Source organism: Puma concolor, chromosome B2 (assembly GCF_028749965.1).
Source record: "Puma concolor isolate L17-30 chromosome B2, mPumCon1.1.hap2, whole genome shotgun sequence".
Taxonomy (NCBI): domain Eukaryota; kingdom Metazoa; phylum Chordata; class Mammalia; order Carnivora; family Felidae; genus Puma; species Puma concolor.
This window is the reverse complement of record NC_141671.1, coordinates 28,643,126-28,669,482: the sequence shown is the minus strand read 5'-3', so window position 1 is coordinate 28,669,482 and position 26,357 is coordinate 28,643,126. Positions and strand designations below refer to the sequence as shown.

Here is a 26,357-nt window from a genome sequence, read left to right as displayed (position 1 = left end):
CAGAGGGTAAAATATCTTTTACATAACTTCAGTCTAAATATACATTTATTTAATTTTTTTTTTTAATTTTTTTTTCAACGTTTATTTATTTTTGGGACAGAGAGAGAGCATGAACGGGCGAGGGGCAGAGAGAGAGGGAGACAGAATCGGAAACAGGCTCCAGGCTCTGAGCCATCAGCCCAGAACCCGACGCGGGGCTCGAACTCACGGACTGCAAGATCGTGATCTGGCTGAAGTCGGACGCTTAACCGACTGCGCCACCCAGGCGCCCCTAAATATACATTTAAAAAAATAACTAGTAAAAAAAATATTAAGGGAAAGAAACAGAAAAATAGTAACCACAAAAGTAGCTTTAGAATGATTAACCAAATTTTTACTACTTATTAAAGAAGAATTTTGCTGATTTTAATAGCTAACAAGAAATAAGTGATCAGGTGTCTTACCCTCTGAGGTCCCCAGAGGCTCCGTTCAGCTAAAGGGATAAGACCAGGAGTTGGAAATAACAGGAGTTCTGATTCACTGCAGACTTGAAGAACCCTCACCAAAGAGGCCAGGGAAAGCCTCCTGATGTTAAAGCAATATTTTCTTAAATCAGGCCACAGAAAAGTGAAAGTTTTCCCCCCAAAATAATAGCACTAGATAGATTTTTCCTGTCCAGAGTCATGGATCCAAAGGACCCCAGAAAAACCTCATTGCAGAGATGCCTAGAGTTTCAACGATAAAATTACATGCCACTAGACTCAGGCCGCCCAGCAACAGAACCAAATGTAGAATTCACCACATCCTCCTTGAGTCATGTTCAACCTGTTTTAGAATAGACTTTCCTCTTGGGGTTGGGCTGGGCTAACCCCAGAGGGATCTCCTTGAGATACTGGAAAAGGGTTTTAAAGAATGGTAATTTGTTTCCTTCCATTTTCTGTAAACTCATTCTACTTTTCCTGTGCAGGGTCAAGATCAAGTTATCTCAGCACAAACACACATTTTACCATCTAAGGGCACAGGGTAGGACAAGTCTCAAAGACAGGGTCATGAATTCTTCTATCCAACATTTTTTTTTTTTTTTAAAGTATGCAAGGTGGGGAGGGATGGAAGGGGGAGACAAGGAGAGAGGGAGGGGGAAAAGGAGAGGGAGAAAGAAGGAGAAAGAGGGAGAAAGAAGGAGAAGGAGAGAGGGAGAGAGAAAGAGAATCTCAAGCAGGCTCCACTCTCAGTGTGGAGCTTGATGCAGGGCTGGATCCCATGACCCTGGGATCATGACGTGAGTCATCTGCACAAAGGAAGGACTGAACAAATAAGAGATAAAGCATCCCTACTTTTCCAGCTCTTTTTAGACTTCTTTCCTTCATCACTCCTACAAGAAAATATAATTTAAATACGCAATTTTTAAAATTTTTTTAATGTTTTATTATTTATTTTTGAGAAAAAGAGAGACAGAGAACGCGAGGAGGAGAGGGACAGAGAAAGAGAGGGAGATGCAGAATCCAAAGTGAGTTCCAGGCTACAAGCTGTCAGCACAAAGTCCTATGCAGGGCTCGAACCCACAAACCATGAGATCATGACCTGAGCCAAAGTCAGACACTTAACTGAGGCACCCAGGTTCCCCAAAATAACTATGTTTTTAAATGAAAGCATAACTTTTATGTGTTAATTCGTTTGGAAAAAAAAAAAAAAAACAATGATTTTAAATTTTTTTTTTTTCAACGTTTATTTATTTTTGGGACAGAGAGAGACAGAGCATGAACGGGGGAGGGGCAGAGAGAGAGGGAGACACAGAATCGGAAACAGGCTCCAGGCTCTGAGCCATCAGCCCAGAGCCTGACGCGGGGCTCGAACTCACGGACCGCGAGATCGTGACCTGGCTGAAGTCGGACGCTTAACCGACTGCGCCACCCAGGCGCCCCAAAACAATGATTTTAAAAATAAAACTCTTAGGGGCGCCTGGGTGGCTCAGTCAGTTAAGCGTCCAACTTCGGCTCAGGTTATGATCTCACGGTTCGTGGGTTCAAGCCCACATCGGGCTCTGTGCTGACAGCTCAGAGCCTGGAGCCTGCCTCAGATTCTGTGTCTCCCTCTCTCTCTGCCCCTTACCCACTCACACTCTGTCTCTCTCTCAAAGAGGAATAAACATTAAAAAAAATTTAACTTTGATAAATGGCACTGAATTATGTATCTATAAACTTATGCATCTATAGGTATTACATATATATAGGGGTGCCTGGGTGGCTCAAGTCGGTTAAGGGTCCAACTTTGGCTTAGGTCATGATATGATCTTACGGTTTATGGGTTTGAGCCCCACGTTGGGCTGTGGGCTGACAGCCTGCTTCGGATTCTGTGTCTCCTCTCTCTCTGACCCTCTCCCACTTGTGCACTGTCTCTCTCACTCTCCCCCAAAAATAAATATTTAAAAAATATTATACACACACACATACATAATGAAAAAAAAACCTTCACTCTTGCTATAATGTTTTGGAGTAAAGGGAAGGGAATGTACAAGAAGTAACTAGAAAAGAATACTGGAAGCAAGAGAGTATATAGGGGAAAAGCCTGACAATCTGGCTCTCTAGAGCTTCCACATAACTGATCTGTTACATAAATACTTGAGTACACAGCTAATCTAAAACAAACACTGGATACCATCTTAATTCCGTCAATTAAAAGTCTCATTCTTTATTTCCCAGAAACTTTAAAATCCCCTGCCTCAGCAGGCTAAGTCTTCCTAGAAGACAATTAGCTTCACTACACTTCAAAGTCAAAAGCTGTTAGGTCTAAAGGTGGCTGGTTCTCTAACTTATGTCACTGGACATTGATAGCATACTGAAAATAAAACAGGCCAGTGCAAATCCACCACCCTCCAAAAACACAAACAAAAACCTAATTTTAAAGAAAATACACTACTCAATGGAAGGAAAAAGGAATCGTAGTTCATGTAAAAGCACAGCATTATTCATTCACCAATCTATTGTCAATTGTACCCATGTCCCTTACCACCCTCATCTTCATTAGATTTACATTGGGTGAACAAAACATTACTTCTTGATATTTCAGAAAACATTATTTCTTCAGGAAAAAAAAAGCGTCCCAGTGTTTTTTTTTGTTTGTTTGTTTTTTCAGAAACACAGATCACGTGGACAATACTGAAGATGGCATTATCAAATAAAACTGATTTTTATCTTTGTTTAGTCCATCAAGAAGATTTGGGATATATACAGATTGGTCATCTAGCACCTCAAAAAATGACAGTGCTGGATTCCTCATTAAAGAGATAAATAAACTAAAATTTGGAACAAGGAACCTCAGATAATTCAGTCAAAACAAATATTTATTAAGGACTTCCTATGTCCCAGGCACTATACTGGGAAAATGATAGGAACAAGATTTTGTGACAAGGAAGTCATGGATGACCCTTACATTCAATAGAGTGATAGGTACTGAAACCAGAAAGCAGTGGGATGAGTGTGAAATGGACTTAAACAACTATTTAAGAATTTTGCCTAGGATGGAAAAAGAAATTTGAATAGAGGAATGTGAAATCAAAGGAGCATGCTACTTTTTTATTGTTACTGTTTTTCTATTTTGCTTTAATTGTCATCTGTCTCTAGGCATGATGAAAGGCTGACAAGAATGAGCCTTTGGCCAATGAACAACTAAATAAAGTACTCCCAAAGGCAAGAGTGGATACAGAGGCCTGGGACATATGTCTTAGGATAAATGCAATCTCTTTTGGGGTAACTGGGGAAAGAGGAAAGGTTTTTTGGAAGAAAGAGCATGGGATTCTCCACTGATAGTTCTACTCGTTGTGAAGTAGGTGGCAAGAGTATCTGCTGGGAGTATAGATTATGTGAAAGGATGAGAGATTTGAGAAAAATGGAAAATGCTTAAAATAGATTCTACAGAGGGCAGAAGCAAACACTTACAAGGAAAACCCTAGAAAACTCTTTGATGGTCAGTTGAGATTGATGACCATGGATCCGTAGGAGTACAAATCTAGATGCTAGAATTTTCCCCTGTTGGTTTCAGCAACTCAGTTCAAGCATTAAAGAAGGTAAAGAATTGAGATGGTCCAGGGCGGAGAATTTGCCAGCCAGATGCTACAAACGGATAATAATACAATTGAGCATTCTGGTATGAGAGTGACCAAAGATCCGGTAAAAGTGCAGCTGTAATGGAGGTAACTGAGTGAGGGTGAGAAAGATAAGACACTAAGCAAAGAGTGGAAGATTTGAGCTTTGCATTTCAGAAGTGGACTAGTTTCAGGTATGGGCACTTTAGTCCTGCTTCCCCACTCCCAGGTACATCTCTGGCAATAGCCATATCCCTTTGCTTGGCTCCAGCTCTCAGGAGGCTGTAGTTTGTCCTTTTGTTCCCTCTACTTGTTGTCAGTTTCTCTTTGGGCCTCACTGTCCCTTGTTTGTTCCCTAACCCTGCCCACACCTCTGCAAGTAGTGCCTTTATCAAAATCTCCCTACTTGAACCATCTGGCATGAATTCTGATTCCTGCTGAGACCCTCATTTATCCAGATACACATCATGTCAATCACATGGGGATTTCATTAAACTAAAACCAAATATCCCTGACTTTCAGTCTTGTTTTGTCTTTCAGTAAAATTATAATACAACCAAAGTTAAAATCATATAATCTTCAATATCACATAACTTTTTAAGTGGAAAAGGCCTTTAAAAATTCAGGAAATTTGGGGCACCTGGGTGGCTCAGTCAGTTAAATGTCTGACCTCACAGCTCGTGCGTTCCAGCCCCACGTCAGGCTCTGTGCTGTGCCTGAAGCCTGCTGACACTGTCTCTCACTCTCTCTCTCTCTCTCTCTCAAAAATAAATAAACATTAAAAAATAAAAATTCATCAAATCTTACAGATGAAACTATGAGACAACCTTACAAGAGCAGCACAGCTAGCAAGCAGCAAAAGGAGAACTCATTCATCAATGCACCATTATTATTGAATGCTAACTTTGTGCCATGCACCACTCTAGGTGCCTGCTTGGATCCACCTTATGCAGCTTACATTCTAATTAACTAAACTCCAGGTTTCCCAAATCCCAGTGTCCACTGTTGTTTCCACTACCGGCACCAAGACTTATTTTAAGCAGGAAGTAGTAAGTAGAAGGAATTACTAAAATCAAAACCGAAAATTAAGCCTGGGATGCACCCCAGTCTTAAATGTTACCAATGGTATTAAAGTTAAAGAATATTGATGAAACTTTAGAGCAAGCCTAATACAATTTTCCTGGGGGAAAAAAAATGCATAGTAAGTCAGTTCCAAACCCCTCAGCTTTACCTTCAGAGCACTCCATAATCCAAAACATACTTACTTACCAGCCTGTGGGCCTTCTTCTGTGTGCCACCCAGACGTTCCAGTGCCTTCCCTATGAAGGGCCACATCCTCCCCATCAAGGTCTGACCTCCATGAAGTTTTCCCAATTACTCTAACCCCAACAGATCCCCTTCTCTGAATTCCTGCTATTCTTACACTCAATATTATAGTTTAGTTCTTAGATATTCTTTAATTGAGAGCAAAAATGCCCCTTCTGAATCTAAGCTAATATTATTTCTAATGTGTATGTCAAGCATATGCTAAGGTGGGAGATACAAAAATGGCCAAAACTAATCTCCAGCCAGCCAGAACTTAGCCTTTTGACAGATGTAAGTACCAGTAATACCTATAGCCCCTAAAACAACACAGGGATAGGACAAGTGCTAACTGGTTTTGGATTCACTGAGCTGAAAAATTTCAAACCAGGAAAAAATCTTAATCTAGTTTTATATATTCCCTGACTACAGGAGAAAGGAAACTGAAGCCCAAAGAGGCTATGCCCATGCTATGAAGCAGGTAGGTGGTAGCTCACAGACCAGTAAATGGCTGCTTTGACTCCTAAGCTGAAAAACCTTTTGACTCCATCATTTTCAAACTGAGGGCCAAAGATGACTATAGGTGTACCCATAGCTTCAAGAGTCATATTCTCTACAATTACTTTAAGTTTGTGTGTTTGTATCAAGAATAATTATTTTATGGGCCCCTGGGTGGCTCAGTCAGTTAAGCGTCTGCCTTCAGCTCAGGTCATGATCTCACAGTTTGTGGGTTCAAGCCCCACGTCAGGCTCTGCACTGATAGCATGGAGCCTGCTTCGGGTTCTGTCTCCCTCCCTCTCTGCCCCTCCCCTGCTCACTCTCACTCTCTCAAAAATAAATAAATAAACATCTTTTTTAAAAGAATAATTATTTTAAATTAACATAAACATACACTGAACCATGTGATAATAACAACACTACTACCATGCAATTTCACCAGGCAATCCAGGAGATGCATGAACACATTCCTCACCATCTGAGAACAATCAACATTCTAGCATACTGCTTAGCACAGTGATCAATGTTATTTCCCATGCCAATCAATTTCAAAATCTTCTCTACTCAACACTGGCCTAAAACTTATCCATTCAATAAACACTGAAGCTCCTGGGATGTGGTAGGTGCTAACTAGATCCTGGCTACATGAAGATGAATAAATTGGAAAATGGGTGAAAAAGTAATTAAAAGATTAACTATATACATAACTATACATAGCATTTCCTATACTCTGGCTTAATCCTGCCATTCCCTGGTGCTAGAAATTATGCAAAGTCCTCTACTAGAAGGCTGCTTTGCAAAATTTGAGTTCTGATTTCATTTTCCCTACAATTCATACGTAACAGGCTCTCAAATATTAGTGCAATGAGTGAAAATTTAAGCAGATTAACAATCATCTTTTCAAAAAGTAACATTTCAAAATTATATTCAGTACAGAAAATTAAATGCTTGACACGATAAAAAAGAAATTTCTGAACCTTTCAAGAGTCATTCCAAATTACACTGGGGGATCCTGTTTCCTTGTTTAAATTAAGTTCCTACTTAGTGGCCCCTGGGTGGCTCAGTCAGTTAAGTATCCAACTTCAGCTCAGGTCATGATCTCACCTTTGGTGAGTTTGAGCTTGAATGGGACTCTGTCTCCCTCTCACTCTCTGCCCCTCCCCCATTCACATTCTCTCTCTCTCTTTCTCTCTCTCAAAAATAAAAATAAACATTAAAAAAAATGTTTTAAAGTTCCTAAACAGAAGAGAACATTTGAGTAGTAAACACACATCATCCTCTTTTTATTACCACCCTTTCAGTCAACAACTTTGGACACACAGATGATCCTCAGGAAGCTTCTGGCATTCAGTTTCTGTTAGTAGAGTCAGATACACAGAGCCTGACCAGAATGTACTAATGTTTATACAGAAAATATAATGTATTAGGAGACTGAGCCACAAGACCTCAGTTACAACTAGCTTTACAGGGTGCCTGGGTGGCTCAGTCAGTTAAGCCTCAGACTTCACCTCAGGTCATGATCTCATGGTTCATGGGTTCAAGCCTGGCATCAGGTTCTGTGCTGACACCTCAGAGCCTGGAGCCTGTTTCAGATTCTGTGTCTCCCTCTCTCTCTGCCCTTTCTCCACTAGCACTCTGTCTCAAAAACAAATAAACACTAAAAAACATTTTTAATAAAAAATAAGAAAATAACTAGTTTTTCAATATAGTGCCATCCAAATGATTTAATTAAAGTGTGGCTGGGTAAGCCTTTTTAAAAGGTTTCCTTGTAAGTTTACTCCAATTCATGAGAGGAAAAAAAAAAAACTTTCTCATACCTATTATTATAATTGACCTTTACTGATTAAGAATAGCTTATTTCCATTTAAAGACAATCTTTTGCAAGAACTGTTTCTTGTAAATTAAGGAAGTGTCTATACAAAATCTTGGGATAGCAAGCTAGCATCACCAGGCTTACGTGAGAGATGACACTGTGTTTGGGTGTGCAGGCTGTAGAGCTTCGGTGCCTTGTCTCAAAGGAAGTTAAAAGACTGAGTAACTACAAGCTAGTTACATAACCACTCCGGGCTTCCGTTTCTCCCTCTGTAAAATGGGGATGATATACAGCATCTACCTCTCGTGAGAATTAAATTAGTAAATGTAAACGCTTAAAACACTGAATGAAAGGCACCTAGAAAATGCTCAGTATAGCTCTAAATGACGCAAACTTAAGCAAAATAAGCAAAACATGTCTCACATTCGCTCTTCGCGAATAAATTCTTACACCTGACACAGTGACAATACGTAGGGACGCAAGGGGGACGAGTGAAGCCGACTACAACCAACGGGTCGATGGTCAGTATTCTGGAGGCCCATGACCGGCGCAAGGGTGAAGGTCTCTGGGCCTCTAGCAGGTGTCAGGGACGGCGCGGAGGTGCGGACGGGAACCGCGCGGCGCCTTCCTCCTCACAGTCAGGGACTGAAGAGCGGTGCAGGAGACTGACACCCGCGCTGGCGGACCACTTCCACCCGCCTCTCTGGGAGCGAGGCCAGCCGCCGGCGCCCGCCGCCCTGCCTGTCCGTGCCTCCCCAGGCTGGCCTTCAGCCAGGACCTCCAGCCTCCACAACGTACCTCCAGCCTGCCTGCCGCCCCCTACGGCCCGCAACGACCGAGCTCCCGGCGGCTCTCGGGAAGAGTCCCGGGCGGTGGCTTCCCTAACCGCCGGCGCCTTCACTTCCGCCCGCTGGGAGCGCCGAGAGCGTCGATCCGCCGGGTAGTCGAGCTCCGAGTCCTAGATGATCCAAGCCTCTGCGGGAAGAGCTGGTGGGAGGGTCGGAGCCGGCTTCCGGTAGGGCTGGGACTGGCTCTGGGGCCGCAAGACAGAAGGCGTGGCTGGGGACGCTGGAGGTTTGGGGTGGGGAGGCCGAGGGGATCCGCAGCTTGCAGCGTCGGTTCGGTACCCTCGGATCTCCTCTAGGAGGATGTAGGATGAGACGGTGCGTTTCTGGTTGGTTCTGCACCGAATCGGGATGTTGTATTTCCTACCGAGGCTTTTGGAAGCTAGGCAAGGCACAAAAGCCACAGGACCTTGGATATTGTGGAGGAGGATGCCAGGCTACAACCTGGAGACTCTGAGACTTGGTGACTGTTGTAGTTAAATTTAAGGAACAACTGCATGGGCTAGGCGCTGTGCAAGGCATTGGAGATATAAAGGTGAATTAAAGGCAGTCACTTCCTTTCGGGATCTGGCTGGGCTGAGGATAAATCAGAGCCTGGTTAGAGGAAAAAGAATGGCACTTAGGGAGTGACTACAACAGCCTAGGCAAGAAATGAGTGGTTTGCACTGAAAAGACAATGGTGAGGATGAAGGGAAAGTGGTGATAGGAAACTGAGAAAATAGAATTCTGGTTGTTTCTACTTTATTAGCAGAAGACTCATTAAGATCATCCATGAAAATGGAGGATGGGAGGCAAGGGAGGTTTAAGAAAAAAAGGTGAAATCTTTGTCTTGGATACTGCGAATCAAATTACTAAGAAAATATGGCAAGATTTCCAGGCAGGGCTGAGAGCTTTCTTGGGATGTGTAGTCCTAAATTTAAAATGGAATCAGTCAGCGTGCTTGGTTATGCTTTGGCTGCTCTGGTGTAGGTAAAGAAATAGTAGAAAATTATTTCTAAGTGAGGATGGAGTTTTACAAGGCAAAAGGAACAGGAAACAAAGGAGTTGAAAGTCTGTGCAAAGAAATGTTATTATGGAGGACAATGGAGTTTAAGCTTGTGTAACAGTATTTAGAGGGATTTTTCTGGTTGTCCTGGAATTTAAATTGGCCACTTAGACTATTAAGGTATCAGATAACTAGGATGATCATTTGTCCCACTCTGCATGAGATAGCTCTGGTTTTTGTCTGTTATCCTGGCTTAACTGTTAAGAGTGTCCCTTTCATTGTCAAAAATGCCTCTGTTTGGACAATATGTAGTCACACTAAAGTCACACTGCTTTATAAAGAGAGATACAAACAATTGAGATCAGACATCTCTTCAGGGCTTAGAAGGGATTCCCTCACCTGGCTCTAAGCAAAGTTAGTACGTGCTGACCTGAGGTATACAGGAGCCTATGTTTGCTATCAGAGTGGAGCTGAGCATAGGAACAAAGTTCTTGGAGGAGTTGGCCTGCCATTGGCACTAAACATAATTATGAGTATGCTAAATCTGCTTTTGGTCTAGAAATTCCCAAAGATATGAGACCTGTTGGAGTCACCAGTTACAGCTAAATAGAAAGGAGGATAGCTGTGAAGCAGAGGCACAACCATGATAAAGGTTTTGCCATCTCTCACTCTAAGAACTCAGACATGTGCTTCACCCAAATTTCATCTTTGGTCAATTTTTATGTCTCACATGAATGCCCACCAGAGAGCATCCACAGCAGAGGAGAACTCAGTACCCAGGATGATTTGACCAACACCTTCAGTCCTGGGTCACACCAATGTTTATGCAGTGGGCCTGTGAATGGTATAGCCATAGTAGCAGGGATGGAGCTCCATGGACCCCTTTCAACAAGGCAGATCCAGATAGTGTGTCTACTCCCTCCAACTGCAAAGGCCAGTGCAACTACTTGGCAAATTAATTTCTTCAGACCCAGTTACATATCCTGGGTTTTGGTTTGTCTTCCCTGTCTGCAGAGCCCTGACAAGCATCACTATCCAGTTGCTCACAGAGTGTTTTATTTATCATCATGGGATTTCCCATAATAACATCTGGGACCAGGGACACACTTAAGAGTGAAACAAGTCTGACAAAGAGGACAATACAAGATCTACTGGTTCTACCCTACATCACACACCCAGAAGCTGCCACTCTGAGAGAACTTTAGAATGACCTCTTAAAGGCTCCAGCTTGGAGAACTAAGGCTCCAGCTTGGAGAAAATATTTTGCAGGGTCGAGATGCTATGTTATTCGATGCAATATGTATTTTGAACCTAATGCCAGCATATGGTACTGCACCTCAGATAGAGTCCTGGCTCTTGTGGTGGGAGAGAATGCTCTTCCAGGGAATACAAGGTTCCATTAAATCTAAAGGCCTCTCCTCATTTGGGCTCCTCATTTGGGCAACAAAAAATGACCCTTATGGTCAAGAGGAAATAGGACAGGGAGTATTTTTTCTAGAACTCAGGGCACTCCCTGGGCATCTTTTCCATGCCTGATGATAACAGTAAATGGGCAACATAGCAACCCTGGCCTGACAAGGGCATGGCAACTGGCTCAGACCCCACAGGTATAGAGGTCAGGGTCACTTCATCAAGCAAGCAGTACAGGCCAGCAGAAGTGCTAGTTGAGAATGAGGGGAATCTAGAGTGGGTGGTAAAGGAGGAAGGTGATGGAATCACTGTGGCCTCAGGATCAACTGCAACATGAGCCCATATTTCAACGTATCAATGCATCTGATGTTGGTATGACTGGACATCAGCATGAGGAATCAGAGACAGAACGAAGTGAACACAACACAGCATGCAAAGGATAGATAGTAGCAGAGGCTGTCAGAGCCCACCCATACCCCTTTGCTGTCCCCTTTACTCTCTAATGGCTACTTTCCTGGAACACATACCCCTTTTTGCCTTAGGGCTTTTTTTCCTAGACACAGGGCAAGCTGGAAGCACTGGAGAATTCATTGGCCCAGATGCAGGCTTCAGCCAAAGGTAGGCAAGGATTTTGTATATAACTATCCAGTTGCCTCAATCCTAGGGTAGCTCAAAAGCATGTTATCCAGCATATTCCAGACCTTCCCGTGAGATTGAACTCCAATGCCCTCAGGAACACCTTCACAGTATACCTTTTATTGGCTTCCTTCCCTTTCCCTCCTGGCTTCCTCACTCCCCTTCTGTGTTTCCTTAGTATCATCTCCTAAGTTAAATACTAGCCCTTGAAACCGTATCTCAGAGTGGGCTTCTGGGGGAAATCCAGCTGAGATAGTCATTATCATAGGCCAAAAACAACCTATAGTTATTACAACTCAAATATCTGTATGTGCTGAATTACAAACCTATTAGAGAAATATATCCTAAGAAAAGGTGATTTTTTTGTATAGATGCTTTGAGTGGTGGGATTTAGCATGACTCTCTTCTGTCTCTACATCAGAAAACTTGTTAAGGAGCATCTGGGTAGCTCAGTTAGTTAAGTGTCTAACTCTTGGTTTCAGCTCAGGTCATGATCTCACGGTTTGTGGGATCAAGGCCCACATTGATTCTCTCTCTCCCTCTCTCTCTCTGCCCCTCCCCTGCTCGTGTTCTCTCTCTCACAAATAAATAAACTTAAAAGAAGAAGAAGACATGTCAAAGTATTGCTCCAGTGTGCAATAACTTGACTGTCCCAGGATCATCCATGTTAAAAGACACAGAAAACATGAGTCAGACACCTGGAAGCAGAAGCTGAAAGGAAATTAAATTTTCTGTATCCCTGACAGTGATACCCTGCTTAAAGTGAAACTAATCCCTGTGCTAATCTTCTCCCCTTTGGGTCTCAGTAACACACCATTTCTCAAATTAGGCAATTCTTCAATTATGCTGGTATGAATGGCTCTTGAGGACTCATAGATCTTTCCTGGATCAAAAGAATGGCAGTACTGTATCCCTGAAACAAAAGCACAAAAGAGGAGAGAATCTTCTGCTAATATAAAAATTACTGGTGGTATTTTCTTTTACTTAAATTTCTGGTCTGTATTCTGAAGCCAGCTAACAAATGTTAGTGCAGTATATGCAGAAGCTGGCAGCAAATAATATCATTAAATGTAAAATTGCAGTGGTAGATACTGAGGCAATTCAATATCATCATATAACTGTGTGTTTTTAATTCTACATCAGATTTAGTTTGACCTAAAGAGAAAAAGGAACTTTGAAGCATGAAATTCCTTTGGCTTCAGGCTTAGAAAACACTATGACAGTCCCTGTTTTTTAGATTTTTTTTTTTTTTTACATTAAATGAACACCTGAAGTGTTTCATACTGCATGGCATATCAGTTTGTAATGCACCATAGTTTTTATAGAATCTAATCCTCAAAACAACTGTAATTTGCCCTATCTTAGTGATGCTTTTTATCAGAGACTGATAATTGTTTGGTCTGTTGTTTCATAGATTCTAAGTCCTTTGCTTGCAGATTCCTGTCTTATTCATTGTTATAGACACCACAGAACCTTACATAGCCGGTTTTGAATACAATAGCCACCCAATGATAGCACTAATCACAGCCTACAAATATATTATTGCCTACTTGTTTACTTTTTTTGTCTCCTTCCACTGGGATATAAACTCCTTGAGGGAAGGGACTTTATATTTTACACTCATGCCTCACACATTGTAGATACTCAATGAATGTTTAATGAAAAACTAAAACTACTGAAAATAGCAGTACCTTATAGTAGCAAAGCTGGAGAGATGGCTGTTTTCAGCTGTCTATTTTAAAATATGCTTAATGGTCACTTAAAAGCATAAAAGATAAGCAAAATCTGATATGTAAATCTTGACGATATATGAATGTTTGAGATCTTTCATTCAATACCACCCAACTTTGTCATCCTTTGCTGGTGTCTTTTATGGTTTAAAATCATAAGAACAATTTGAAATCCTCCAAGGTTGTAACAATTACAACTCTATTGTACCCGTTCCCGGATTGAGTTTATTGGTTAAGGAAACCCCTTGCATCATTTTGCTTTTACCTTAATCTCACTATTGTGTAATTCTAGCAAATACCTTTATGTTAGGTTTTAGCATCTATGTTTCTCATCAGCTTCAGAGCTCTTTTTGTGTAAAGTTCTCAAAATAGTCAAATGTCTCCACTCAATTTTACAGCAAAGTAGAGCTCTGTGGTTTTCTATTGAGTTGCTATTTGCATATTTTATTAAGAAAACTGTAAATAAAGCTGGATCTATGTAGGGATATGGTGTTTCAACAGTGTTACTCCAACCATATGGTCATCACTGCCACCCAGCCCAACGATGCAGCTGTGTTTACCACCTGTGTTTATACTGGGGTGCCTCTGGCAGTAGACTGTATCTGTAGGTGGTCTGGAGAACAGAGAGATGAAGGAGTGTCACTTAGTACCAAGAGAGATATGAGAGATAATGAACCTGCAGAGAGGGAAGTGGGTCAGAATGTGAAATGACTCATTTTAGTGGCCAGGGGATCTCCCTTCCGTTGTAGGCCTACCCTGTTGCTACAGAGAGGGCAGGACAATCTAAGTTCTGTGATTTTCTGTGAATAGGAATTTAGACCTCTTTCTGTTCTGAATGAAGAACTTATAACAACATAATATAACATTTCATTTATTTTAAATTGTTAGACAATAGATGGTTGGCATTTTTGTTTTGGGTTTTATGCGTGTTTGTGGGTTTTTTTCTTTTTTTGTTTTTTAAAACTTTCCACTTGAAGTTTCTGTATATTTCAGGAGGAACAAGGCCAATTTGCATTTTATCAGTAGTGTCTGCAATCACAGAAAAGACTTAGAAAATGGTACCATATTTCCAGTTGATTCCACTGACATGGTATTTCCCCTAATAAATAGATCGGGGCTTAGGGCAGCACACCAGCTTGCTTGCCACTTTATACATCTGCTGTCAAGGAATATCACCCCATTGAGAGCAGGAGCACCAGTTGGGTTTCACTTAAGTAGAGAACCATGTTCCTGGCCTCTGGATTTTTGTGTAGGATTTGAACCCTATTGACACTCCTTTGTGAAGACTTCCCATTTCCAAGAAACTTTAGAAATGACTTGCATAACATTTGAGTGTCTGGCTTCATATCTTATTTCTTTTTGTTCTAATATCACACAATTTTTATCTGAGTCCCTTCATCATAAGTCAGATATCACCTTGGTTTCCCATAAACCCAATAAAAGATTTTAAATTCCCTAAGGAGAATTTAAGGAATTTGAAAGCAGGGATGTCTGGCTGGCTCAGTCAGTTGAGCATTCGACTCTTGATTTCAGCTTAGGTCATGATCCTAGGGTCATGGGATCAAGCCCCATGTCAGACTCTGCACTGAGAGTGGAGCCTGCTTGCTATTCTCTCTCTCTCTCTCTCTCTCTCTCTCTCTCTCTCTCTCTCTTCCTCTGCCCCTTTCCCCAGCTCGTCCTCTTTCTCTCCCTCTCTCTCTCTCTCAAGTTAAATGAATGCATGAATGAATAAATAAATAAATAAATAAATAAATAAATGAATAAATTCCTTAAAGGCAGTTTTCTCCAAATTCAATAGATTTCACGTATCTATACTGTTAACTCAGCCGAGTTTGCCTTGTAGTTATTGGCTATAATTCCTGAAGGCAATTACGAGCATCAGTGTGCAAGATGCCCACTCAGTGTGCCCTCTGTGGCTGTCTCCTGGCTGCTCACAACTGAGTGCCCTGGAGGACTTACCTTGCCCACCTGCACATAACTGCCTCCATGAGCTCATCTTCAAGCTGCTGCTGGTATTCTACTGCTGACCAGTATCCCAGGCCAGTCCCCCAACAGGGCAAAGCTTTCTGAGTTCTCTTTATACTTTCTGTGGTATGAAGAGACAAGAAACGCACAAAAAATAAAAAGCCAAAGATAATTTTCAGTTCATACTTTGGACAACAGTCTGAACATTGGTTCTTTCTGACTGAACTCATAACAAAAGTGGTAACATAGAGTATAGCCAATTGATTTGAATGTGTACTTATTTTTCCATCCATAGTGGAGTATGTGGAGTGAAATACCAAGAGAAACAAAAATATCCATAGTTCTTGAAAAATCAACAGCTGACTATAGTGCTGTTGGTTGATAGGTACAGATGATATAGGTTAATTACACTTGCAGTCCAGAAACCCACATTTTGGGTAGAGCCTGATATTGACCCTGATCAGATGTGTTCTTTGACCTCTTGAGAGGTCTAGTTATCTCTTTTTTAAAATAAGGTGGTTAGGAGAGAGAAATTTCAAGTCCCTTTAAGTTCTAAAATCCCATGACTGCGCTTTTCAACAAACAACTATTCTGCAGTGAGTTTTGGCTGAACTACAGGGCCTTCTCTCTGGCAAATTTATCTGGCCATCTGCGTAGGACAGGACATATGGGTGGTGTTAGTGGAGTTTTTCCAAATAACTCTATATGCCAGCAGTAGTGGATCACACTAACTGTTCTTGTTATTCAATTAAAGGAAATTTTTTTCCTCCTGGATACTTTGTTCTTTGAATTTGTTACCTGTAAAGCAATCCATTTTCACACTGAGAACTTCTTGGTTGCTTTCTCAGACCTTGAAGCACATTGTCCTTTAGTGTTTCTGTAGCTTTTTGCTTTTTTGTCCCAAATGACTTCCACACCTCCTCAGCCCTTGCCCTGTGAACTAATTGCTTTGCTTCTTTGTTCCTTGCTAGGTTATTGTAGTAGAAAGCCAAACCATAGTAGACTGGCTGTGAAGAAAAGTAATAAAGAGGAAAATAGTGTAATGTTAAATACCTAGGTTGAATTTTCAATTTTGTGATTTTATAGAAGTCCTACTTTTCCATGAAGTATTTCCTTCTAAACTTGGCTATGTTTTATCGGATCCTGAATGTGTGGGTGTTTGTTGATTTGCATTATTATTATGTTTTACATATATTTAACATGATACATATTCATCCAACTAACATAGATTCAAAGCTCAAATGAATGAATGCATGATTAAAAGATATGAATGATAGATTTTAGCCATACATATGGTTTCTTTCTGATAAAGAAAGAAAGCATAGCTTTTCAGGACTGTAGACTTATAAGGATTCCTAAGAAAGTTTTATTTGAGAACAAATGGCAAATATCTCTCTAATGATGTAATTATAATTTTATCCTAGAGATTTGTATACTCTGCTGATTTCAAATTGTGAAAGAAAATTTCATCAATCACTGTTCCTTTCACATCATTTTGTGTTTTGGATATGTTTAAATATGATTGTTATTGCTGTTAAGTGGCATCCTGTTTATAAGCATATATTTGTTAAAACACATTACAAGGGAAGTTTTCATTCTTTAGAAAAATCAGTTTGAACCAGAAGTTATAGGCCATATTTTTCCTTGGTTATCCTGGCTTGCTTTGAAGTGTCAGTCCTCTGCCACTGTCCAGTGGAAAAGTGACCAGCTTTGGTGTGACAAGGCACAATGTTGATTAATATCCAGGAAAAAATATTAAACACCATCTAACTTTCTAATGCTTTGCATAGCTATGCTGGTAACTGCTGACTGTAAATATGGCAGCAAATTTTCTAGTAATCATAATTTCAAGCCAGAAACTCTATGTAAAGTAGGATATCATTCAAAGGAAAAGGGGAATGAAATGCATTGCTATACCAGGCTTTGTCCTTCCTCCCAATCCCCCAATGGGTTTTGGCATGCTTTAAGAGAAATAAAAGATAAATTAATTCTCAAAGAATTTAGATTGTTCTTCCTGAACAAGACGAGTCAGCTTTCCACATCAAGCAGAGAGAGGAGCTTTTTGTATTTTTAGTTAATCTTCTATATTTATAGAATTTACACATTGCTTTCTTTTCTTGGTTTATAACAGAGTAATTTTTTCCTTTAAAGATGTCGAAGTCCCAAACTCATTGAATAGTATACATTAAACATGCAATTTTTTGTATATCAATTATACCTCAATAGAGATGTTAAGTTTTTTAAGTGTCTCAGGGATCTGTGTTTCATCCTAGAGGGAGTGCAATTGTAGAAATCATATTCAGAAAAGGTCTATTTCTGCATAAGACTAATTGTCTAACTACTAATTCAGAGAGATCCTTTGTACATGTTATTACAGCAATTCAGGCTTGTTTTTGTGAATCAACAAATATTGACATGGTGCCTCTTATACTTCAGGCACTGATCCTTTTTTCTTCATGTCCTCTCTTGGTTTCTATATATTAAGTTAATCTGCCATTAAGGTAAATATTATAGTTATTGTTTTTTCAATATTTATTTTCCAAAAGCAAAATAAAATCATATTTTGAATGGTGGGAAGTAATGAGGATAAATGAAATATCCTATTTTGTATTCTTTTAATTTTTGTGCCCAGGTCTTATTTGATAAATGTTTACAATTAGGGCTGATATAAATTGATCGCCTAGGAGAATCTGTTGGGGAAAAACCTTTAAAAAATAAGAAAATATCAGCTAAAACTCTGAAGAATCCATCTTTCCTGCTAGCTTTTCAGGTATACTCTAACACATTTAAATATCAAATTTTGAGTAGAACCAAGTAGAGGACTGTTCTGTTAGTTAGGTTTATGAGTAAATACAATATGTAAGCAATATTTGGAGGTGGAAATAATCCCAGGCACAAGGTTATTGACACAACTAAGGTTGTTACAATGCAAACCTGAATAAACTCACTACTTTAAAAACGTTAAGTGACCCATATACCATTAATCTTTGAAGTTTTTAATATGAACTTATTCATATTGGAAGAAATATGTATATTGTAATTCACATTATGGGTATACATTTACATTATTGTGATCTCTACTGGAAATATAGAAATATAGGCACTTGTAAGCTTCATATGAGAATAAACATGCAATTAAATACACATTATTACTGCTATTTTTGAAAACTGATACTGAGAAATCATTCAAATGTGTTTTGAAACTATATGAACATCCTGATTAGGAATATAATAACTACACATTAAACAGTTTTAAATTACCAGAAATGTTATATATTGCATGACATTTAATGAATCTAAATAACTAGAATACGGACCTTTAGAAAGTATAATTATAAACTGTAGTTCTTTTATGGAATCAAAGCTTTCTACTTTATGCAATGAGATTTCATATTATCTTAGCATACCAACTAATAGCAACAGTTAATTAACTTCTATAAACTTGAGAGACTTTATATTTTTTAAAATGGAAATTAGAATATTTCTCATTGTAGAAAAATTTTAATGAATGACAATTCCAAGAAGGCTACATAAGCACTGTATTTAAATATGAAATAATATAGGGGTGCCTGGGTGGCTCAGTTGGTTAAGCATCCAACTGATTTTGGCTCAGGTCATGATTTCATAGTTGTAAAATTGAGCCCAGCATCAGGCTCCATGCTGGTGTTGGAGCCTGCTTAAGATTTTTTTCTCTGCCCTTCTCTGCCACACACCTCCTCTCTCTCCCTCTCTTTCTCTCACTTTCTCTCTCTCAAAATAAATAAATAAATAAATAAATAAATAAATAAATAAATAAATAAATTTAGCGACTTTGATGCATGAACTTATGCTGGCTCATTATCCTTTCAGCATATCTATAATAATTATAATATAATTAGTATTGTTAATAATATTTATAATTAATAATAGTCTTCAACTGCTAAGAAACACTTGGAGACACAAACCTTCTTTAGTATATAAAATCTATGGGAGTCTGAAGTATTAAATCTCGATCCAGTTTTGGTCACTGACACATCCCAAGTTCTTATCAGGCCTTCGTAAACATAACATACACAGAGATCCTAATGGCCAGTCCAGGGAGTGCCCATGCTCCAGGGTGGTCAGTAGATGGTGGCCACAGGAACATTGCAGAAGATTGAAGCAAGCAGATTGGTCTGCGAGTAATGGTAGCAATAGATGTCAACTTCTTATTCCTTTTGCATAAATAATTCATCTTAGATTCATAGGGATGGATTATATCCTATGGCTTTTCATTTCATAGTGAGAAGAAAAAGATGTTACAAAGCCACAAATGACCAGCAATAGGCAAGTGAGAATAATTACCTAACTAATCAAAATTTAAGAGAAAAAAATTCAGTGGACCTAGACAGAAGAAAGAATTGAGTCAAGATAGACTGGCTAGTTTCTTGTTTCCTCCTTCCTTCTCTTCCACCCTCTCTTCCTTCTTCCTTGCTTTTATTTTCATTTTTGAACAGAACAAATAGTTCTGAGAACATTAGAAGTTTTTTTTAAAACTACTTCCGTGACATCATTTTATCTTTTACTCTGTTTAAGCTAATGACAGTGGCAGATTAAGGCAGGCCTCCCAAAACCTGAAGAAGAATGTCCCTTATTCAAACTCGAGGGATCTCCTATTTTCTCTGGGCAAACCTCGCCTGGCAGGCCATCCAAAGGCTTGCAGTGTGGTCAGGCCAGCAGTGAACATCGTGGGTCACTGCCCACCACTGCCTACCACACACACACGTGCACATACTCATACACACCCTCTTAAAACAAGATTGAAAACTTAAACTGAATTTGGAGGTAGCAACTACTGAGAAAAGCTAGAATGGGGTGAGTGGGGGGCAGTCCCTCTGGAATCATGTTCCTGATGGTGGGTGTAAGGAACTGGGGGTGGGGAATGGCTGTAGGGACTTGAGGCCTTTTGAATGTTTAGATTCCATTTTGTCTTAGCCCCATTTTAACCCACCGTGTACCAGACTATCTCATCAATCACAGTTTAAATATTTATTTTCCCTACATCTCTTTCATCTTTTCTGTAAATTGAGGTTTTCAGCAGAATTCAATGTAAAAAGAATGCTGACAGCAGCATTCTAATTTTTAAAAAATTCTCTGATTAACACATTCCTCTTTTGTGGCTGACCTACTCATCATAGGAAGAGTGTAAACTGGTACTTTGCTTTCAACAGCTCTTAAGATCATTCGTGACCTATGTAATAGGAGAATTGTGTTTGGGAGAATTTGGGCTTGCTAGCCACAAGACATCTTCTCTAGTCTTGAAGTGAGTAGGAAGTCTACACTGGTAGATCCTTAGGCCTGGAGGTCTGTTAGGCACCTTGTTGTCTTAGTTATATAGCCTTTTTTTTTTTTTTTTTTTTTGCCTCTGTCACAAGAAAGTGTACAGAAGAACCAGCTTACTTTTTCAAGAAAAAGAAATCTGGAACCTGGTTTATTTTGCCTTATGCTTTGGATAAACCAATCCAAATCAGGTAAGTTGTCAGTTGTTTACAGTTGGAAGTCAGATGTAGAACAGATACCTAGATCCAATAATTCTATTATCCAACATTGTACATCTACCCTAATTTTCTAAGTTTCAAGAGCAAGAAAAATGAGAAAATAGTTCATACTTACACTTTCATTTTGGGGGCAGGGGGTGCACACCCATTTGGCAACCTTGTGCCTCTCCAGCTTGCTCAGCACATAATGGCCCATCCTCTGTTACATAAATCTTGCAGCCCAGACTGTACATTTCTACTAGGAATAGTTTTGAAATTTTAGGAATTAATTTCTTTTGGGAAATACCTAAATTCAGCTATGAATTATGTTTATGTATAAATTGTAAAATATACTCTGGAGTCACACATCTCTACTGAAAGGAAATGGCAGCTCTCTGCTCTATGCCGGAAAGGGTAAGTCACCAGAAATGGGTTTTGTTCTGGCTTATTCTGTCAAGTACATTTGTTTTAAAAAATATTTTAATTTTGCTATTTGACATCTAGGGAAGAAATCATCAGCCATACTAAAATTATTTAAATCTAGCCAAGAGGAAATTAGAGTGGACAATCTTAGAAATGTGTCATTTTTATTTTTTGAGACTTTGTACAAATAATATGTCTTTCCCCAAATATATTCAGATTTAATTACAAAAGGCAAGTCTGTAAATGGACTATATCCCAGATGGCATTTTTATTTTTATTTCCTTGAGGTATAACATAACAAGACAGACACAATAAGAGGCCTACAACTGTGAGAAAAATGATATGGTTATGAAAATGTAATTTGCTTTTAGTATTTTATTTTAAAAAGTCAAATGGAAAGAAAAACTACTCAATAAAATATATTTGAATTTACGAAGTTAACTTCTGCTAGGCTGTTTTCCAAACTGCTCAGAAGATTGAAAGAGCTGCAATAATCCTATTCCTCACTGGATTAAATATTTAGCACAGCCATCTAAGGTTAAGTATCTTCTTTATGTAAACTGCCATATTTTTCCTATTTTTTTCATACTTGATTCTATTAGTATGTGTGTCTTTTTAAAAACGTAAATTTATTTGACTTTAATTTTTTTCTTGAGTTTAATATGCTTTTTAAACAAGTGAGCCTCAGAGAATTATAATGAACCTTAATTATATATGTTGAAAAATACTTTTACAGCTTAAGAAGAGCTATACAAATATGAAATGATCATTGTTAATTGCACAGCATCTTATATAATGAGTTTCAAATAATCAGTATCACATGAAAAACTGTAATTATGTTATTTAGCTCACATGTATAATTCAAAATAAGTATTTCAGCTAAGTAATATTTGCATAGTCCAAGCAGAATTTTTTTCCCTTTAACATATTTAATGTTAAGACAAAATCTGTATGGAAAAGAAATCTTGTTTATGAATTATGGTAAGGCATTAAAAAGTTTGTTCAGCTGAGAAGTCAGATACCTGTATGTACTTATTCTTTATGTAAAGATATGACTTAAGTGTGATTGTCATTGATTTTTTGACAATTTAATGCTAGATCCAATTTATAAAAGTAACTCAGAATAGCAATTTAATACTGTCAATTGCTTGACTAAAATGAACAGATGACATTTTTTTATTTCCCAAAGCAGTTGCTCAAACCAAATAGGACAAGTTGGTTTTTAAGATTTTACTTTTGGCTCACAACCTTGGCAACCTTTGGTCTGCAGAAATGTCTTACCATTTTCCCATTTGGAGTTAACTGATGTATAATTAGTGTGCCCATCAGTTATACCAATGGCAGAAATGCTATAAAGCAAGGGAAGGTAGCTCTCACGATTAAGAAAATAATCTAGACTCAGTTCTGTTTTAAAGGTACAAAACTGGAACTGTATTTGCCCCTCAGTTGGCACACTTTCAGGGAGTTGAATTAAACTAATTGTTTTTAGTAAATAACTCTAACGTGTATATATTTCAATCATCCTAAATCTTTCTTTTAATATATTTTATGCAAAAGGTATCACATGTTAAAAATTTACTCCCCCTATATACTCTTAGTTCAGAAATGAGAGATGCACACATCCAGGGTGAAATCAAAAGTCAATTTGGAGGTGTAAATTCTATAAACCATGTATATAAATTTAAGTTTTGCCAAAACTGTGTTTTTATACAAATTCACTGAAATACAGTCCTCTTTGAATGTTAGGCAATACAAAATTTACAGCAGTGGTAGATTATTAGAACAACATGGCATAACATCTTGATAAAATTAAAAGTTTCACTGTTAGCCTTCATATTCCTAAAGAAAAATTCTCATGCAACACATGCAGGCTGTAATCGGTATGAAACTCCAGTGTTACAGGATGGTGAAGCAAGATTTTTGGATTTTGTAAGAATACATTTATTAATCTGACAGGAAATTTGAGCCAGTGCATTTTATGAAGATTTAGATGTGGACAGTCAGTTGTTAAATTTTAGCAAATAATTTTTAATATTACCTCCTATTTATCTTTTATTTTTCCAGTAACTTAGTACATCACTGTGTTTTCTCCTTTTCAAGGAGAAAGTAAACTTGTCTTTTCAGTTGCATGAAAAAACAAACTGATTGCTTACATTTAGTTACAATTTATAAAGGCAGTACTGCAAATTCAAACGGGTGGGGGGCATACAGTCTTCTTTTGTTGTGTGTCTGTGTGCTGATGGGGACTGGCTTTTCTTCCCATTGTCCTAGTTTGAAATGGAAATGCTGCACTACTGAGAAAATGCCATGAAAATATAACCCACTGCATTCCAGGAAAATAAATAAGCAAGGCCACCCAAATTTTCAATTAGTGCTCATGCTGAATGCAGGAAATGGCAAGAGATCCGTCCAAGGCGCCCTAGGCCGGGTCGTGGACACGGAGCAGTGACAGGAAGGCTGGAAAGGGAATCGCAGGCACAGTGTGAAGATGGCTTGTCTCCAAGGAAAACTGCATGCTAATAGGCTAGTACTGACTTCCTAAAGCAGACCAGTGGGTATTACATCCTGACCAAGGGTAAGCTTCAAGATTTGGAAGTTTAATAGTGAAGTAACACTTGAAATTTCTGGTGGCATTACTTATTTTATGTCATAGGCTTATTAAGCACTCTCAGTATTCCCCACAAACAGTTTTAACCACCGGAAACAGCACTATTCTGGACAGTTGGTGAAAATTACAAAATGCTTTTGATTTAAAGTATTAGGCATAAGGATCGATTATTTCCCACTTGGTGGCATTGCTTGCTAACATACCAGAGCCAGTGGGGGTTCATGGGGGGAGTGGGGACAACTGGTTCAGAAGCAAAGCAGTTCTGTGATGTCTCCTGAGTCAGCAAGAGATGTAGGAACACAGATTTCTAAGGGAGGTAAAAAGTTATGATTTAAAAGCCCCTTTCCTTGATTGTGTTTTTCTGAAATGCTCAAATCACTAGTTTGAGATTAGTACTTGAAAACCAAAAAAAGAATGATAGAAAACAGTGGATTCTTCGGGGGATCATGTACTCTCCTGCTTTGTCACTCTTTTACTTGCTTTCTGTTTCACTTCTCAGATCTTCACTAAGCATTTGGAGTTTTACAGCTCATCATATTAAAGTTAGTTAAGGAAAAAAGAAGAAAAGGGGTTAGTTTTTCAGCAGCATGGTGTTGGTTGAGCTTACAAAAAAGCCCCTATCATTTTGGATGGATTTTAACTGTGTTGTGGATCTAATTGTTTTTAACTTCAAGCTACACTAAATTCTTTGATCACCGGTACACCACACTGATGAAAAGTAAATCTACATATTTGATGTATTCTTACAACCAAGAAGTGAAATAATTGAGGAGCTAATATGGACTACAATTATTAAAAGAAGGAATAAAATTCAAGTGATCTCACCAAGCTATAATTATGTGGGCAGAAAGAATGATATGGGTAAGTAGAAGACAAATATTCATCAGTCCAGCTGAAGATTAAATGTGAAATTCAAATTATGCTTTGTAGTTATTTAGATAACAATGCTGTGTAGTCGTGCTAAATTTAGGAGAGTAAATGGGAACAAAAAAAGTACTGACTATTTTTCTCCTTAGCTGATTCCCTTGACTTGAGAGCATTTTCTTGGCAAATCAACTATTTTGTTAGTTTTCAAAGGCTATCATTTCCTTTTCACAGTAAAATCAGGAATTTCATTTACAATACTGCAACATTTCCTATAATTGAATTCCAACAGTTTCAGAGTGTGCTCTTTACCTAGTTTTCCTATATAAAATAAGGAACAGTAAAAAGCCCAAACCTCCTTCTATTTGCAATAGTTTAAAAGTATATTTGTCTTTAGATTTAGTAAGCTAAGCAATTTTCAGCCATAAGGAAATGCAGAACTGTACATAATATATGCTTTCAGTCACAGAACTGCTCTAAAAGGAACTACCCAGGAACTGGAGCATTCTCAGCCTTGGTTTTCCAGCTTGCCTTTATCCACTCACGTGCTGTGTTTTTCATTTCTGTCTTCCTTCACCACCGCCTGAGGCTCTCAGTGCTCTCCACATTCCATCATTGGAACCTGCTTCCAGAAAATATCTAATGAATATGCACAAATGTGTAAGTTATTTGTAGGGTTTAGCTTATTTATTTAACAAATGTTTCCAAGCACCATACTTGGTGAGGTCTCTGAGAAATGTAAAAATGGTACTGGCACTTGTCTGTTGAATAAGATAACAAAACAAATAACCATAATGCAAGGCTTTTGGCTCAATGGCAGAGTTGGAATGGACCTTGATACTATGTAGACCAAACCTCTGATTTTATAGATGAAACAGTTAAAGCCTAAAGTCAGACAATCAACATGATCACATTTTCACTAAAACTCAATAGGAAACTGCTGGTCTAGTGTTCATTCTGGATTGCTACAATATCTGAATCTTTCTCACATATTGTGGTAGATGAAATTATTGTTTAAAATATTCATTTCTCCTGCTACAGGTTTCTTCCTCTGAGGGAATTATATACTCTCAACACATTAATGTCAATTTTGGTCATGGACTTGTTTTAACAATGAACAGGAGCAAGAGTGACCTGTGCCGTGTCCAAGAAAAGCTGAAAAAGCCATCACATGGTCTGTCACCTACTTCTCCCTCTTTTGGGACATCTGCATTGTTCTGGATAAAGGCTAATTCTTCTAGGTCCTAAGAGAGAATGGATGGAGCAGAGCCATAGCCAAGAAAGATATATTAGGAGTGAGAGAGAAATCTCTGTTGTTGTAAGCCTGAGATTTCAGAGGTGTTTGTTGTTGCAGCAAAACACAACCTCAGCTGACTGATACATTGCATTGCTGCCAAAACAGAGATTGGTTAGCTAGTGGTTACCCATTCCATCTGTATAGTTTAACTTTAATCAGGGAAATTATATACATCATGATGCAACTCTTTTTTTTTTTTTTTACTAAGATCAAAAAGTAGATTCATGGAGGGCAGACACCCAGTGCAATGTTCCAGGATTCCACAGATGGTCTCTTCTTTTTGGAGGCCAGACCTGGGTAAGAAGGGCACACCCAGAAAGCTATGGATACCACTCTTCAGTTAGTAACTGAGTCCATATATACCTTGAGGTACATTTATTTGACTGAATTTCAGAAACATCAGCTTATCTGCCAAGAGAGGAAGAA

General features: G+C 38.8%; 1 protein-coding gene across 2 annotated transcripts in view; it reads right to left on the bottom strand.

Annotated features, from left to right (window-relative positions):
* Positions 1–8,624, bottom strand: part of EXOC2 (exocyst complex component 2) — a 275,073-nt gene extending 266,449 nt beyond the window's left edge. For both annotated transcript variants that reach the window (XM_086706457.1, XM_086706459.1), the window contains exon 1: positions 8,472–8,624. The gene's annotated coding sequence lies outside the window, so the exon portion shown is untranslated. The remainder of the gene's footprint in view (positions 1–8,471) is intronic.
* Between the last annotated feature and the right edge of the window lie 17,733 nt (positions 8,625–26,357).